This window comes from Ursus arctos, unplaced genomic scaffold (assembly GCF_023065955.2).
Source record: "Ursus arctos isolate Adak ecotype North America unplaced genomic scaffold, UrsArc2.0 scaffold_12, whole genome shotgun sequence".
In the NCBI taxonomy this organism is placed as follows: domain Eukaryota; kingdom Metazoa; phylum Chordata; class Mammalia; order Carnivora; family Ursidae; genus Ursus; species Ursus arctos.
In genome coordinates, this window is record NW_026622786.1 from 60473087 (window position 1) to 60490502 (window position 17416).

A 17416-nucleotide genomic window follows, 5' to 3' on the forward strand; every position below is an offset into this window, starting at 1 on the left:
AGTGGGTGCTATTCAATGGTAATAAATGATAATGAGATTGAGAAATTTGTATTCACTCAAATGGCCTACAGGGAGAGCGCTCAGAGGAATGCCCTGACAAGGCCTATTCCCATAGAAGCTGAAATTTCAAGGGCATGTATACTGGCTGATGCCAAGGTTTCAGAGAAGGGGTACCATTATTCTTCATGAGACAAGGAAAGGGTTTTTTTTTTTTTTTCCCCTTCTAAAAGGGAGGAGGAAGCAGAATAAAACAATAATGAACATTTATTGAGTACTGAGCTGTGCCAAGTGCTTTATCTGTTCTAAGTGCTTTATCTCATTGAATCTTGATGAGGTAGGTACCATTATTCCCCTAGAAAGAGAGAAAGATAGAAAAAACTGAGGCCTAGAGAATTTGACCTGCCTAACAACTTATAGTTAATAAGGGATAGGGAGTGTGAGGTAGGATTTGAATCCAGGAAGCTTGGCTTCAGAGCCATCTCCATGAGTCTACTTGCCAAGAAATATGTCGGTGCCCTGTGACCACTCAAATTCCACTGCAGTGTTTTTAAATTCCTGGAATGTGTGGTGTGAGCTTATTTTCTGTACAAACAAGAAAAGGACTGAATTTTCTATCTTTGATGACTTTGGACTATCAAAGGCCATTGAGAGTTTAGGTCAAGTTTACTTAGATCTCTGAGTGTCAGGACAAGGGGGTGGGGCGGGGACTTAGTACTTAGCTGACACTGGATAATACTATTATTATTACTACTGGTCATTGCCTTCCTGCCCCACTACCTCTCCACCCCTCACTCAATACCCCAGAGACTCCTTCAAGTGGGGCTACTTCCTTAGGGGAAACAGGATGTCTTCTACAGGCTTGAGCCAGGTCTCTGGGGGCTTGGGGTGGGAAGAGGCTGTCTGATTGGTTAACACGGAGTTAGGCACCAGAGAGGAAGTAATGTTTCCGGGAGTTGAGGAAATTGCCATTTCCTCCTCCAGCAGGAAGCGGCCTTGGCTATTCTCAGCACCCCGTGGCCATGTGGAGCAATGGAAATCACAGCCTGGCAGCGTCTCGGATTTGCCTCCTGCAGTTTAACAATCTCCCAGTCAAAATAAACTGGCTCCTTCAGTCTCCAGGGCATGGTTAAGGTAATAATTGAGAGAGAGAAGCCAGAGACCTGGCTGTAGCACAAAGGCGTGGAAAGACTTTTATATCAGACTGGTATTGGCTGCTTGTGCCTCATTAAAGTGGTTTAATTGAAGCATTGTGAAGACAAGCAAACCAAGAGATTCAGTTATGGTTTCTCAAATAGCTAGTCTCCACCTCAGGAGAGTCTGTATCGATGGGGGTAAGGGAGATTGTTGCTCCTTTAAGCATGTATGTAGAGAAGTTCTTAACAGGAAATCGGCATGATTCAGGAGAAGGGGAATTGGAAAATGGATCAGAGAGATTTGGGTCCAAATTGGAACTTCAGCAGACATGCTATTTTGAGACAGTCACAACATGGCTGACATGTGCTTTCTTCCTGTAGCAAACCCTGCTCTGTTTACCTCACAAAGTTACTCTAAAATCAACTTTGATTCCTTCTTTGCTTTATCTCTTCATGTCCACCAGTTCCAAAGCCTTGGAGACTCCCTCCCTCCCTCCCACCTTCTGTCATTCCTTCCATAAAAGTTCACTGAGCACCTACTTAATGTTTGGCAGTGATTTTTGCCTTTGGGGATTCAAAGGGAATGATATAGAGTTTGAGAAAGCAGATGGCAGACAAGTAAATAAAAACACATGAGATAATTGTATAGTGTGATCAGAGCTATGAAGGAAATACACATATGTCTTGGCAAAAAGCGGTTCTGGGAGGCGAGGTCACGCTCCATGAGGGGGTGGCCCCTCCCTGAGGAGGTCATATTTGAAGGGTGCCTAACTCATGAGACAGAACCAGCCCTTTAAGGAGGTGGGTTCCTGGGCGGGGCAGGCCACATGTTCATTGATAATGTGTATTTACTGGGGGGATTCCTCATACCAGAGATGTGGTGGTGAGGCAGACAGTCAAGGTCTCTGCTTTCATGGAGTTTATATTCAGAAGAAGGGACAGAGAAAAATAAACACATAGGTAAATAAAATCAGTTATTGATAAACACTCTGCAGAGAATTAAGGCAAAGGTTGGTGAGAGGGTAGAGTAGCTGGGTGATCAGGCAGAGGAAGCCACAGTGCAGAGGGCCTAATGCAGGAAGGGCCTGCTGGTTAGATAAACAAAGGAATAAACTGTGCTTCTGACCTGCGCCTGGACGTTCCCTATGCCCCACCGGCTACATTCATTGCTACCCAGTTCATAATGGCTCTGAGTCTCCTCCCCATTTACTTGTGGGAATTCCAGCCTGTTCCAGAGGTTTTCCTTGGGCAAGAGGGGTTAGAGGGGATGGGAGGAAGGTGGGCTCACACAGTCTGCAGCTTAGGCGTTGCTGGGACGCTGCCCCCTACTGGAGTGTCTGACCATCAGAGGTACTGCTTGACATCCTCCCATGCAGAATGGCCAAGCCTTACCTGATGGTGGTCTTCCCAAGGATACTGATGGGGGAGTTGAATGTCTAATAAAACTGATGTCTGGCAAAATGCAGTTGACTTGCAGAGAGATGGGTCCAGCATGTGATGCAGCGGGACCGCAGCCAGAAACCCTGACTTTGAGAGTAAATGATGTACTAGAGAGAGACCTGTGGGTTCAAGGGCTCAAAAAAAAAAAAAAAAATTTTTTTTTTTTTTTTTTTTTTTTTTAAAATAGAGTGCCTGCTATGTGCTAGACTGATGTGAGGGGCTGGCAATACCAGGGTAAATGAAAGTCTAGCTCTTGTCCTCACCACTCATTGATCTTGGAGATTAGTGGGCTTTTAATACCAAGGTAGGGCATCTGGATGCAATTCAAAGTACACTGGGAGGCATTTGAACCACTCAGGAGACCTTCTGTGGCAGGTTATAGGGAACCTAACCCACGCTGGCTTGCATAATAAAGAGGGTTTATTGGTGCACCGTAACTGAAAGGTTGAAAGGTAGAGAGTCCTCAGATGTGGCACAGTCAGGGCTCCAGCTCTGTCTCTGGGATTCCCTTGGCTCCATTCTCCTCCCATGTAGGCCAGTGCCTCCCTCTCAAGCTAGCTTCCAGCAGGCACAGAGGCTGTGCTCTTTCCTTCATGTTCTGGAGAGAGAGACAGTGACAGAGGCAGACACAGGGATAGAGAGACTGACCCAGAATGAAAACAAAATATCAGTTCAGAGCTTCTGACTAATGGCTTCTCCTCACACCTTGCCCAATCTCTGAAGCCAAGAGAATGCAATGCCCGGATTACCAATTCCTGCAGCAGCGCTAATGGGACTCCCCAGATTAGCTAACTAGGCTCACCAAACCACAGCTTTACGAGCAGTATGGATGCTGGGAAGTAGCAACAATGCCTGTTACAATGGAAGGATTTCAAGCAGATTTCAAGAAGGTCGATATAACTGATTTGCATTTTTAAAGAACACTCTGCATCGGAAGAAGGAAAAAGAGGAAGCAGGGAGAACCATTTGGAGCTCTTCCAAAGAGAGATGATGGTGGCTGGGGCCCTGGGAAAGGGATGGCAGGTGAGAGAGAGAACAAAGGACAGAGTGAATCCTGTCTCTGTCACTTAGCAGTTGAGTGGCAATGACATGGATCTTAACTTCCCTATGTCATTTTCCAAATTCATAATATGATTGTATAAATTCATAGCTTTTGGGATTATAGAATTACGTTAAATATATCTACCACAATGAAGGTCTTCAGTGAGTGGCATTATTAGTGTCAATATCCAGACTCCTTACATGACATGCAAGTCCCTTCACGTTCTGGACTGAAAAAGCTCTGGGTGGGAGAGTGAAGGGGAGTGTCTCCCATGTTTAGCTAGTACACGTGCTCTTCCCATTTTGTGGTGAGACCTCCCCAAACGGGAAAAAGTTATCCTATAGCCAGTCACAAAACTTGTTTTTTGTTCCCAGGGGATTTTTGTCCCCAGTCCTATCAATCAGTGTCCACATCTTGACCAGCACAGAGAGCAGTTTGTCATGTTTTCAATCTGTAAATATTGACAAAAGAATGAGAGTTGGCTCAGTGCACTTTAATGAGTAAGAAACCAGCTTGCTCAAATTTCCAGGAATTTTCTCCTGAACTGAGTTGCAATGTGGTTTTTGCCACTCCCCAAAACCAATGTCCTAAACCCAGGAAAGCCCCCTGTTATCATTGTCACTGCAGAATGTTTTCACCAAAATCAGTGGGTTGAGTGTTGTTCTTGAGAATGATAATTTTGCACAATACAAACAGAGCCTTCGTCTGCAAGAGGGACGTGCATTCCTGGCAGAAAGTGAGCACACACCTAGTAGTGAGGCTGTAGAATGTGTTTGTGGCAGAGGGTAGTGGAGGGGCTGGTGGGAGGTCAGTGGGGCAGAGGGCATGGCACTACCTGTCTTTAGTTGGGTTTTAGTGGGGATGGGGGAAGCCATGAGTTTAGGAGTTAGACTGACCTGGATTTTAATTTCATTTCTGCCATTCATTAGCTGTGAGATTGTTCATTCGTTTAAAACAGGCTAGATAGTGGGGACAGAAAGAACAAAACCTGCTAAGAAAGGACTATCTAGCGATGGATACAGAGAAGTTGACTACAATAGAGTATGGCAATGGGGAAAATGTGGGAATGGGGTAATGGGAGCACAGAGAGGGGGCACCAGCTCCAGTCTCGCTGTGAGGGAAGAGTCATGAAGAGCTTCCTGAAAGCAGCAGAAAAGCATAGAACATTGGGAAGGAGAGCATTAGCCTGAAGAAGGAGAGAGCGGGGCAGCAGGGACTGTGTTCCTGGCGGAAGGGAAGAGCATGCGAAATTCTAGAGGCAAAAGTGAGTTGGAGTATGATTGGCCAGTTGGGAGCAGATCAGGCTGGGAAGTCAGCAGGGCCAGATGATGAAAGCCCCAAGAGCCATTGCTGTTTCAACAGTGAGGACAAGGGAAGCTATTGAGGGGTTGAAGCAGGGAAAGGGAGGGGCACATAGGCACCTAAAAGCATTTTGAGCGGCCGAATGAAGAAGGGGCGGAAGGGGAACAAGACTGGAAGCAGGGACAGAAGTGCCGAGGCTGTCCTGGAGTCCAGGGGAGAGAGGACGGCAGCCGGATTGGGTAGTGGCATTGGAGAGAGATAGTAATACATGCAATTGAGGGCTATTTGGGAAGTGGGTACTTGATCTCAGAGGAAGAATGTGCCACACACTCGAAGTGCTTCATTCTGTTTCTTAGAATGTCTCTGTGAGGTAGGTACGGTTCCAGGAGGTTAAGCAACTTTTCCATAACTAGTGAGTGCAGACACAGAATTCAAACCCAGGTCTGTCTGCCCTCAGATGCCTCGTTTTGTACCACTAGATTATGCAGCTTTTCTAAGTCAAATGTGACCATTTATTGCTTATCATGTTTAAATTAAGGACCATAGAAGTTATACCAATTCTGAAGGATTGAAGTAGAGTGATACAACACAGACCAAAGAAAGTTGAGGACTGGTATCTTTGGGGTATCATGCTGGCCATCAACATCCACCTCTGTCTGTTACCCTTTCCCCCACCCCCACTGCTGTCCTCACTGGGAGTTTAGGTCAACTGCCTTCTTCTTGAGGAAGCATCCTGGGGGGACCTCCTTCCCCATCAGAATTAATAGCACTGTTACCTTCCTATTCTTGCCTGTTCACACGTCTCTTTTGTCCACTGGCCTGGAAGCTCCTCGAGGGCACAGACAGTGTTGTCATCCGTGAGATATTCCCAGTGCTTCACCAAGGAGAGCAGACTCATTAAATATTGGATGATTGCATGATTGTGGAAGATCGTGGTCACATCGTGAGAGCACGACCTGTTCGTTACGGTAGAATGTGTGAGTGAGGGCAGCCGCTTTGCCCTTCTTTATGCTGACGCCTGTTCCTTCTCTTGTCCGATGAAATCATGGTTTCTGTTTGTGGCCCTGCTTCCCCCTAGGAGCCAAGACTGCAGTGTCCCTTTGGTACGTGCTCCCTGCACTTCTTCCTGAGCTGTTGTTCTCTTGGTTCTTTTGTACAAATTACATGTTTCTTCCAGCCTGGCTTTAATCATCACAACCTTGAATCCTCATCAGACTCTCTGCCCTATCTCAAACCAGTGCTTAAAGGACATTCTTACCCTTAGAAGAAATGGTATAATTTTCATAAACATGGGTCATTTCCCCCTCGCATCAATGTCAGATATGAAACCACCACTTAACAAGACGTACCAGAAATGCAGAATGTCTGAACAAAGGCTGTGGACAATAGTATTTTTTTTTCCCTTTCTCTAGTTCTGTGAAATTGCTCTCCCAAAATAATCCTAATGCTTTATTTACTTCAGCTTTGGGTTTATTTTGAGATGAACTTTCCTGAAGCTGAGTCTTAGGATGTGATTCTTATCCCGGTCACATCCTGGGGAGTTGTTTTGTGCCTTGTTTGAATGGGCTCTGGCTTTTCCAGGGAGCCCCTGGCACTGAGGAAGAGGCCAGAGGATGCCAGCTCCCGCGCGCCGTCTGAAGACAGAGATGACGGAGCAGCAGCTTGGGTGGAAGTGCTCCCCGGGGAAGGGCCGCGGCTCCGGGGCTCACACGCCACACACACGGGCTGAGGCGAACTCTGCTCAGACGTTATCGATGATCTAGTCCGGAGGCTGATGTGTCTCACAGTTTCCAGCATCTGAGTGATTTGTGAACGTTAGGAATTCAGACACTGGATGATTAAAACTGCCAGTGCTGGGAATTTTCTCATTTCAGGAAATTTTGGTTGTGAGGCATGCTGGAACCTCACCAGCAGGCGGACCTGAAGGGCAGGAAGTCCAGACTGGGGGTGGGAATGGGGCTGTGAGAACTGACCAGAAGGCAGCACAAGGCCCTTCGCTATTGGGTCAGACAGATCTGTGTGGGAATCCTGCTTCCCTGGGTCTCAGTTTCTTCATTGGTAAAATGGGTATGATAATATCTACCTCGCAGGAGTGCTATGACAATGAAGTGAGATAAAGGCCTGCCTGGCACGCAGTCAGGGCTCGGGACAGGTGAGTTCCCCTCGGCTTCTGTAGGAGTGAGGGGAGCTGAAGTGCAGTCCAGGCTGGATTGGTCTGGTTGATGACAGGTGGTGGTCAGTGGTCCATCCAAGTCAGATCCTGGAGGTCAAGGGACTGGGTCTGACTCGTAGAGGTGCAGGAAAGGGGCTGGCCAAGGCCAAGCAGGTTGTTGCAGTCATGAGGTTCAGGGCAGGGCTTTAATCCAAACTTTGATCTGTGGGAGGAAGCTCCTGTAGCCCCATGTTAGTCCTGGTAGTAGCGTATAAAGCAGCAGTTCTCAAAGTGTAGTCTGAGGACCCTGGAGGAACCTCACACACTCTCAGGGGTCCATGAGATCAGAATTATCTTTATCCTACTACTAAGATTTTACTTTCTCTTTTCATTGAGTTGGTGTTTGAACTGCTGGTGCAAAAGTGACAGTGGGTAAAACTGCTGGTGTCTTAGTACACATCAAGGCAGTGGTACCAAACTGCAGTAGTAATCATATGACTCACCACCACATGTGCAAAATAAAGGGAAAAAAAAGCCAGTTTCACTTCAGGGTGTGCTTGGTGAAGCAGGAAGGTGACCAGATTTATTAAATTTCAACCTTCGAGTACTTATCTTAAATGTTTTGTGTGATGAAATGGGAAGTACACATAAAGCATTTCTGCTGCCTACCAGTGCACTGGTGGTCTCGAGGAAGTGCGCTGGCATGGTTGTTTGAGTTGGGAACTGAGCTAGCCACTTTTTTCTCAGAATACCATTTCCCTTAAAAGAATGACCGACATGCACCGTAGTTATCAGACTTGGGCAGTTGGCAGATTTTGGGGGCTGTCACTTCACAGAAAACAAGTGACCATGTTTGCTGCCAGTGATCAAATGTGAGAGTTTAAATGAAAACTGAGAATTTTGGAAGACTGGCGTCCCCCATCCTGAGCTGTCAGATTGCACACTACAGCTGTCCTTTAAGAAACCACCTCTCATTAAGTGTTGGTAGAGAGTATCAAAGAAGAATATCCACAGTTACCTGAATAGGCTATTAAAATAGTCCTTCCTTTGCCAACTCCACGTCTGTGTGAGGCCCTGTTTCTTCATCTAGTTCAACTTTTAAACTAATTAAACAAGGAGGTGAAGATAGTTCTAATGCCTTAGTAGCCGAGGCAAGCAAACCAGAATTTAAGCCTGAAAATGCCTCAAGTTTAAGAAATCAAAATCTAAGAACAACCAGTCACAGCCAAATAGGCTTTCCGAAATAAGGCAACCACTGCTTAAGCTCCAGCCAATCCAGTAATTGCCTTGCTTTGCTTCCTTGTCTTCTCCAGAGTCTTGCCCCTAGCTCCTGCCAGGGAAGCAGTCCTAACCACTACTGGTTTGGTGCTGCCTGCTTCAAATTGATTGTTGCTCAAATAAGCTCTTAACATTTTTGCCGTGCCTCAGTTTATCTTTTAACACAACCAAATACCATATCACCATAGACTGAATGCCAAAGAGGATACAGAAATCCACCTGTATGCTAGGAAGTCAGATATTAAAGAGATTTGCAAACATGTGAAGCAAACCATTCTTCTAACTAATATTATGTAGATTTTTTTCATTTAAAATGTTATTTAGATGAACAAGCAGTGGGTTTGTTATTTTATTTTATTTTATTTTATTTTATTTTATTTTATTTTATTTTATTTTATTTTTTTAAAGATTTTATTTATTTATTTGACAGAGAGAGAGACAGCCAGCGAGAGAGGGAACACAAGCAGGGGGAGTGGGAGAGGACGAAGCAGGCTCATAGCGGAGGAGCCTGATGTGGGGCTCGATCCCATAACACCGGGATCATGCCCTGAGCTGAAGGCAGACGCTTAACCGCTGTGCCACCCAGGCGCCCCTGTTATTGTTATTTTAAATAAATTAATTAATGTTCTTAAAAGCATAGAACAAATACGATAAGTATTATATTCATAGTCACTATCCCACAGCATTATAATTTCCCTGTCAGTGTTCTCCCCAGACTGTGGGGCCCCCAGAGCAGTGCCTATGTCTGATTGATCTCTGTATCCTACCACAGAGCTGAGTATGCATTGGGTAGGCATAAAGTTGGGAGAGTGAATGAATGAGAAGCTGGAAGAAGACAGGGCAGATCCCAGCCAGATTCCTGATGGGTAGGCAGATTCATGAGCCAGGAGGCTCAAGTCCAAAGTGGTAAGAGTGGAACATGAACAGGATCTGAATCAAGGTGGGAGCAGTACAGGTGAGAGAGGAGGGTCCCAATGCTTGCAGTCGGCCTGGCGGGATGGCCTTCCATGAGCCCTGTCTGGTGCTGGCCAGTGGGCATAGGAGGCTGTAAGTAGACACGGAATGGAGACCGGCCCCACCTGCTGATGGGGCTGGGTAACACAGCATGCCTAATGCCACCTGCATGGCAAGACAGACTTGCCAACCTACGGCTCTCCATGTGTGTGCCACCGTGTGGGCTCGGGGAGATCAGGGCCGAAGGAGTTAAGCCTGGGGCATTAAATATGAGTCTTAACTAAGTTTTCAAACTACATTTTACATAATTAGGTGCCTGTGTGACCACCTTGTCTTTGTGAATTGTTGTTCTGAGGTATTTTTGGACATCCGGGAAGGAAGGGAAAAATGTCATCAATGTCTGCTTAGTGCCAGGCGCTTTATTTATATTTCCTCATGTAATCCTCACAAATGCCTCATGAGGAAAGTGCTAGTATTGCCATTTTGGGTATGAGAAAAACGAGACTCAGAGAGTGTGAGTAATGTCTCCGTGGTCATAGTGCTAGTCAGTGGCCTGGCTGGGATTTGAACCCAAGTCTGTGAGTCCCAAGTCCATACTGTTGAAAAAAACCAAATTTTATTTTTTAATTAATTAATTAATTAATTTTACCACTGATGTAATGCATATTCACTGTCTAAAAATGAGAAAATACTGAAACAGGTGAAAAATAAGAATTACTGTCACATTGGTATGTCTTCTCTGACGTTTTTCCTATGTATGTATTTGTAACCTGCTTTTCTGTTTAACAGTATCTATTGTAAACATCTTTCTGCATCTATAAATATGTTTTTATGTGATTTAAAAGGGCTGCATAGTAGTTAATTATATGCATGTGCCATTTATTTAACCAATCCTCTATTGTTAAATAATGTAGTTGGCATCTGGTTTGTCACTAGTATTAAAAAATACTGCAATAAACTTCTTTGAAGTTTAATCTCTGTTTGTATCTTTACTTCCTTAGGATAAAATCTTAAAAATGCCATTGATGATTTAAAGTACATTTAGGTTTTAAAGACATTTCAATATAATGAACTTTCAATATAATATAACTTTTTCCCCAGGAAAGTTGTAAAAATTCTAATTCCCATTACTGGTAGGCGAACAGTTCTGTTTCCCTGCTTCCTCAACAAGTGATATCAAGAGATCTCTGCTGGTTGGATAACCAAACACAAAATGTCTGTTTTAGTAAATCTGTGTTTTTCCAGTGCCACCTTCTTGTTTCTTGATCCAGTTTGAGTAATGCTGTATACTAGGATATGAAATTTTTTACTACATTAGTTACCCAGGGAGACAATTTTCTTTTTCCTGTATGAGCTGGGTGGGGTGGCAGTGGCCAGGGAGCTAAGTGGGAGTGACTTTGGTTAGGCAGTGGGACAGGTTGGATGACGAGGGATTGGTTACTGGCAATTATTCTCACCAGCAGAGTGTTGCCTGGTGGTTAGAGTCTTCCCAACTACACAGGGGAAGGTTAAGTTCCACCAAGGTGTGCTTGCTCCCCAGGGACTATGGTGGGCAGTCCAGACAGAGAACAGGTGCCAAGAAGTCCATCAGGATGAGTGAGGTCTATGGGGAGAGGGGTGGACAGGCATCCCACTAAGGGGCAGACAGTAGGGAATACAGACCTGACTCTTGTGGATGGAAGCTTTTGGAGAATCAGGGAGAAGTGGAATTTCAAATGTAGGAAAGAGTGCTCTTTTTGGCTGCATGTCCTACCCAGTGATCTTCAGTGGCTTGGCCACCAAAGGGTCTCACAGTTTGTCATTCACTTCTTTGGTGAATTCTCCACACCTGTGCTGGTTTTCAGACGTAGACATCTAATTTGTGAGGTCTCTGGCATTGTTTCTTTGACTCAGGTAGACTCTGTTAAGGAGATTGAAGGAGGTCTCAGAAGCCAAATTGTTCATATAACTTGCTAATTCAAGGTTACAGGAATGGAATGTTCCCATTGGCATAATAAGCTCATGCTTGTCCTGAAAGCAGACCTACCGGTAAAACTAACCCCTGTATGCAAGGCTGTGTGGTGAGCATGAAATAGGAACAAGGAGAAATAACTACATCTGACAGCCTTGTAAGACTTGTCAATTATTTACCACGCAGTAGGTGCAGTACCGCCAATGAGACTGTAAGTGCTACAGATGGTTAGGCTGAATCTTCTCCGTAGGCAGTGTCCCTTGGTTTGACTTTATGACCTTCTCTCTTTTTTCACTTGAAATGGTTGCCCAGCTCCCTTGCAGTGTGACTCGCCTTCTTTTAAAAGTCATGGGGGTTTTCAGCCTCTCCTGGCTGGGAACTCTTCTAGCTCTTTCAAGTGATTTTGCATTTTTCTGTTCTGACCCACTGATTTTAAAGGTCAAATCTGAGTGCAGTCCTAGTGCCTTACTTCCAAGTGTCCCAAATTGTGCTCACACCTAAAGGCCTCGGGGTTGGCTCCAGAATGGGGTCTGACAAGAGCAGAGGCCCAGTCCCAGAGGAACTTGGGGACTGGGTGGGAAACCTCAGCCGAGGGTAGGCATAGGGACAGATGAGGACTGAGGCTCTGACAGTGGCCAGCAGACACACCATAAGCACTTTCACTGAAATTGGGACCACCCTCTGAGTGAGCTCAGCAGACTGACCTGCTTGTGCCCCCAAACCCTGACTGCCCACATTGGGGCTCCCCAATGTCCCTAATTAGTGAACCTAGAGGCAAAGCCGGAGAGGGCGAAGTGGTCCCAATTGCAGGAATGAGAGGGCTTTCAAGACGGGGGCCTCACAAAAAGTGAGGATTGAAACCAGTCACTGGCCAAGAGGTGTCTAAACTTGGCCTGTCTACACTTTAGTAGGGGTAGAGTAGGCAACTGGCCCATCCTCAGCCTTGTTGCAAAATATATGAAGGCGGCTTACTTACACAGATACGCTCAAATCTGCAAGATAAAGTACACTTCAAGTCAGATGGTAGCACGGCGAAGGGAAAGGAGGGAAAGAAGTAGGAAGCTGTGGGCAGGTGAGTTCAGTGCAGACAGCACAGGCGTTCACAGGTCCTTTCTGCTTGCTTCTGGGGGGCCACTAACCCGGATCAGGTTTGCTGGCACTTAAGGAAAAAAAGGGCATATCAACGCATTCTTCAAAGCCCAGCCCATATGTCTCACCCGGCCTAAGAAGTCTCTACTGAATCTCTACTGAATATAGATGGGGACAAGACACATATTTTTAGATGTGAACATAACTTCAAAGACTTGAGTTTGCTCAAAGCAGAGACTATGTTTACTTTGGAAGGATGGGCCTTGGGAAATATGATTTGGGAATTAGACAGAACCGAGCTCCATCCAGGTTCTGGAACTTTAGCTGTGTGACCTTGGAAAGCTCTTTAACTTCCCTGAGCTTCAGGAAGTTGCTGAGAGAATTTAAGGGGTCTGGTTTTTATAGGTGAAGAATCTGGCACTCAGTGAAGGTACAACTTCTCTGGTTCTCTCCTTGGCTATGTATGTGGCATATCATATCTATCTGACCTCGTATTAAACTGATAAGAACAGATACTACACTTGATCTTAGCCAAAAGGCCGAGAAGGAATTCTATCTGACCTCATAGACCCTTGCTTAGCAAAGGGGGCTCCAAAAGCTTCAGTGGCTTAGAGATCCCACAGCGGGATGCAAGGACCCAAACCTGGACCTTCTGGGTTTGTAGCCCTTGCTTTTTCTACTATACATACTGCCTCTCCCCAACACCCTCAGTTCAGCTGCCTGCTAGAAAAGTTTCCTCTCACAAAGGGTCCCAAGTTAGCAGAAATGTCAGCGGGTCGACAAGACAAGTGCCTGCTTGTCCTTGGGGTGCTTCTGACCTTTGCTTCATGCCTCCATTCTGGGCTATTTTGGGCCTTGGAGATGTAAAGAGGGTCTGTGGTGGGAAGACAGCTAGTACAGCTGCTTCGTGCTACCAAGAGTCCTGGAGAGAACCCTTGAATTGAAGCCTGCCGAGTGCACTGAAGGATGCCGGCTTTGCTGAACAGCAAAAGGATCCCTCATTCTTGGGTGAAAACTTTGAAGTAGAACCTTTCCATGAGGCATTCTGGAATGGAAGGGAAGGGGGAACAGAAGCTAGACCGGGCGCCAGGAGACCTCATTGTTGTGGAACGTGGTGGAGGAAGTGGGCGTTAGACCACCGGGTACTGGGGAGTAAGAGGGGGGTGGGCTTCGTGTTGGGGCGGCCTCCGTGGGGAGTCGAGTTCCTGTGTAAGCGGACGTTCAGTTGCCCTCAGGATCTCTCGGGACTGTCTGGGTGTGTGGGTTCAGACTAGAAAAACATCTCCTTGGCTGCAAGCTCCCAGTGGCTACCAGCTATTTTCCACTTCTCCAACCGGGGCTCGAACCAGGGCTGGCTTAGTGCTCCAGGACTCAGCCTTGCAGTGACTGCGGAGGGAGTCCCAGCCCAGCCACATAATCCCGCAGACACACAGACTGCTTTTGCATGGTCCAGGACCACTGTGGTTTGGTGGCTGAAAACACAGTGATGTCACTTATTTTTTTTTCCTTTATAGAAAGATGAGAAATGAAATAAGATTAAGTCCCAATCAGGAGCACTTTGTGATATGAATTAGTTAATCGATGCGGTCACTGTTTATGGAGTGTTCACTATGGCCGTGTGACTCTGGGTGATAAGGACACAAAAATGAAGAAGATATGGGCCCTGCCTTAAAAAGAGTCTTGTGATGGGGACAGGTATCTAAACAGGTGAGTGGGCCAGCCCTGGTCCTGCAGGGCCTTGTGTCCAGACCAAGGACACATTGAACTTTAATAGTGGTGGAGCACCCAGTGGGTTCTTAGCGGACAAGTGGCAAGATCTCTGGCTACTGGGGGGTGAATTTGAGTGAAACAAGCCTGGAAGCCAGTAGACCCCCAGATTTCAGAAACATTCAGGAACTTAAGAAAGGTATACATATACAGGCAACCTAATCCCAGAAGTATTAACTGACAAATCAACTTTAAGAACCTATAGTGATTTTTCACTGGACATTTTATGAAACGTATTTACAGCTCTTTTGAGCCTCCTAAAGGTCCGCTTGGGCATCAGTGAGTTTTTCCCAGTAGTCTACTAGTATGGGGTTCAGACTCTATTCCCGAGCGGTTCACGATGCCTTTCTTCACAAGTGGGTTGGGTGGGTTTTCCCCTCGTGAAGGAAGAGCCCCTTTCTGTTCCTTCCAAATTTCACTGAGTTTCACCTTAGTTCCCCTTCCTTTACTCTTTTCTGGTTCCTGAGGTTGGGTGGCCTCTTGGGTATGTAACTCATGAGGGGTGGGGTTGATAACGTGTGAGGCCGCAGGGCACAGCCAAACCCATAGAAGTATTTACCCCAACAGTTTAGGCTGGGACGAGGGAACCGCAGTGTTGTTGGCTGGGAGGTGATCTCAGTATCTTTAGCTGGCGGGAGCAGGTGGAGGTTCAAGTTTATTAGGCAAGGTGAAGATGTAAATGGAAAAATGGGCCATGAAGCCAGAATCTAGGAGCTTCAAGAGCAGGGTGGAGTGAGGTTGGGGGAAGAGACAAGGACAAATAGTTCAGGACTAGGTACGTAAAAACGAAGACTGTGCTTTGCATGCCCCCCTTTGTGTGGTTCCACGTACTAGATAGAGGTTCGGGCACTGTGGCTCAGCAGAAGCGTGCAAAGCAGTGAGGCAAAATATAAATGAATAGGAATATGGGCCTAATAGTGTTTTAGACAAGGACAGAAGCAAAAGAGTTTAATCAAAGAAAAACAGATTCTAGTAAAGAGCAGAAAGGGACAAATAGGGTTAACACCCACTTATGTTTATGAATCCTAGTGGCTGAGAATATGTGGCTCATACATGATTTTAAACCCCAAACTTCTACTCATATTATATAGACATGTAATGGAAGGACCTGTAAGTCCAACTTAATATAGTACGACCTAGGAAAGAGGATGCTGGAGGGAGTTTTGTGAAAATATGTAAGTTCACACCAGCCAGTTTGAAGCTTCTATAAAAACTTTGGTTTTTCTTGACTCTGCAGACGTTTCCATGTAAGTATGTCAGTGAAAGCATATTTATGACTATCTCCTCTGCCTTTCTCCATGGGTGTGAGGGTAGGTTTCTAGATGGGGATTGCTCATTCTGGCTGTTTTTAACTTGGCTTGGGAGGATAGTGGTTACGGCTGCCTTGACTGCTCTCCTTGCCTCTTGCTGTCACCCAAGCTGATTGAGGCCACTCTGCGGCCCTCTGAAAGGGGGCCCTCATGACCCAGGGGCCACTGTGAAGGTGGTGGAGGTATTCCCTGTGCCAGGGTGCCTAGCCGAGGGGAAGAAATGCAGCCCATGCTCAGCTTGCTAACCCATGCATGCTGACCTAGGAGAAGTGGTGCCTTTTTCTAATTTACATAAAAACATCATACATGCCAGGGGTGGCCTTGTCCTGACCTCATGTGTGATAGTCTCAGCCGATCACATTTGCTATTCATAGCAGCCTAGTGAATCAGAGGGACACGGATGATTATTTGGCCCAATTTCAGTTGACGAGATGGGAGGGCAGGGAGTTTAATTGACTGACTTGGGCTAGTCTCTCTGTTTGCCAGAGTCAGAAGTTGAACCCACTGAGGATCATAAATCCAGTGCTCTTCCCCCTGTGCCTGCCACTGGCACCTGTCCCTCACCATACTCCGATCATGGGAATTGCCAACAAGCAAGCCTGTGACTCTGAAGGGCAGCCAGGGCAGGGATCCTTGCTCTGCAACACATGGCCTGGTGGCAGCGCGAACCTTCCCAGAAACACGGCACCAGGCTGATGTGGGTGCCTGCATGGGAAGTCCTCCTTGAACATCTGACCCGGTCTGCCTCAAATTCTGTCTCAACCCTTTTTAGCAACTTTAGGCTCTTCCCTTGCAGGGTGGGGTAGAGAGAAGAGGCCAGGGGGTGGTGGTGGCGGGGGGAGTGGGTGGGTTTGCAAAACATTAATGAATGTAATTTGTGCCTTTTCCCTGACCCAGCTTGGCCAGCTGCACGGGTCTGAAATTCCACATTCCATTGTTCTCCTTCTAAGAAAACAGAACTGGCTCTTTTCAGCCTTAGGAATTGTCTGTGTAGACTGGTTTAGGAGAGTTTGCAAACCAGATGGATTTACTGTTTACTGTCTCTTCTAGTCCCAGGGAAAAACATTATTTCTGAAGGCCCTCAGCAGCCTCTTCTAAAAGGTTTCCCAACCACTGTTCATGTTCTGGTTACTCTTGAGGCTTCATACAGCTTTCTCACTTCTTTCCTGTCTGTGTGCACATTTATCACACCCTAGCCGTGGTGGTCAGCTCTTGAGTTTATGACCCAATTCCTTTCTCTGAAAACTAGCCTTCTTTGTCACTCTGTGTGGTGCCAGTGATGGGCCTCTGGTAGCCACTTGGTACAACACCATCCACATAATGGTCCTGCTCACAGATGATGAGACCAAGAGTGGGCACCCCAACTCAAGTGAGTCTTGGGGACTTTGGGACTAGGATAGTGAGGAAGATTCAGTCTTTCCTTCAGTTGCTTGCTCTGCATGGCCTAACTTGGAAGATGCTGCCTACCATGTGGTCTATCACTAGACAGGGGAGCAGATTCAGGAGCTGGAGTAAAGAGAGGGAGAAGAAGGAAGCACATTTCAAAAAGAAGCTGAGGATAAAAGCTGGAGGCAGAGGCTCCAGACCTATCTGAGACCCAATCCTGTTCCTTCCTTTGGGTGTCAGTACATGCCCTGATATCCATGTGATAAGATGCTCCTTTTTTACTCAGCTTATCCTCAGTTGGCTACTATAAATTGCAGTTATGAGTCCTTTCTGATACTCTAGCCACATGTTTTTCAAAGTGTCAGCCCTGGACCAACATCAGCATCTTCACCAGAGAGCATGTTAAAAGGGCAAATTCTCAGGCCCCATCCCAGACCTGAATCAGAAACTCTGGAGGGGAGGCCCAGCAATCTGGGTTCTAACAAGCCCTGCAGGTAGCTCAAGTTTGAGAACCACCCACCTAGCCATCTCTAGTAGTGGATGGAAAAGCATGGACCCAGAGGCACACTGACTCGGATTTGGATCCTGGATCTGTGAGCTAGTGATGATTCT

General features: G+C 46.3%; 1 pseudogene; it reads right to left on the reverse strand.

The window, feature by feature from the left end:
* Positions 1-12766: 12766 nt before the first annotated feature.
* Positions 12767-12892, reverse strand: LOC113254838 (U2 spliceosomal RNA; annotated as a pseudogene).
* Positions 12893-17416: the final 4524 nt, after the last annotated feature.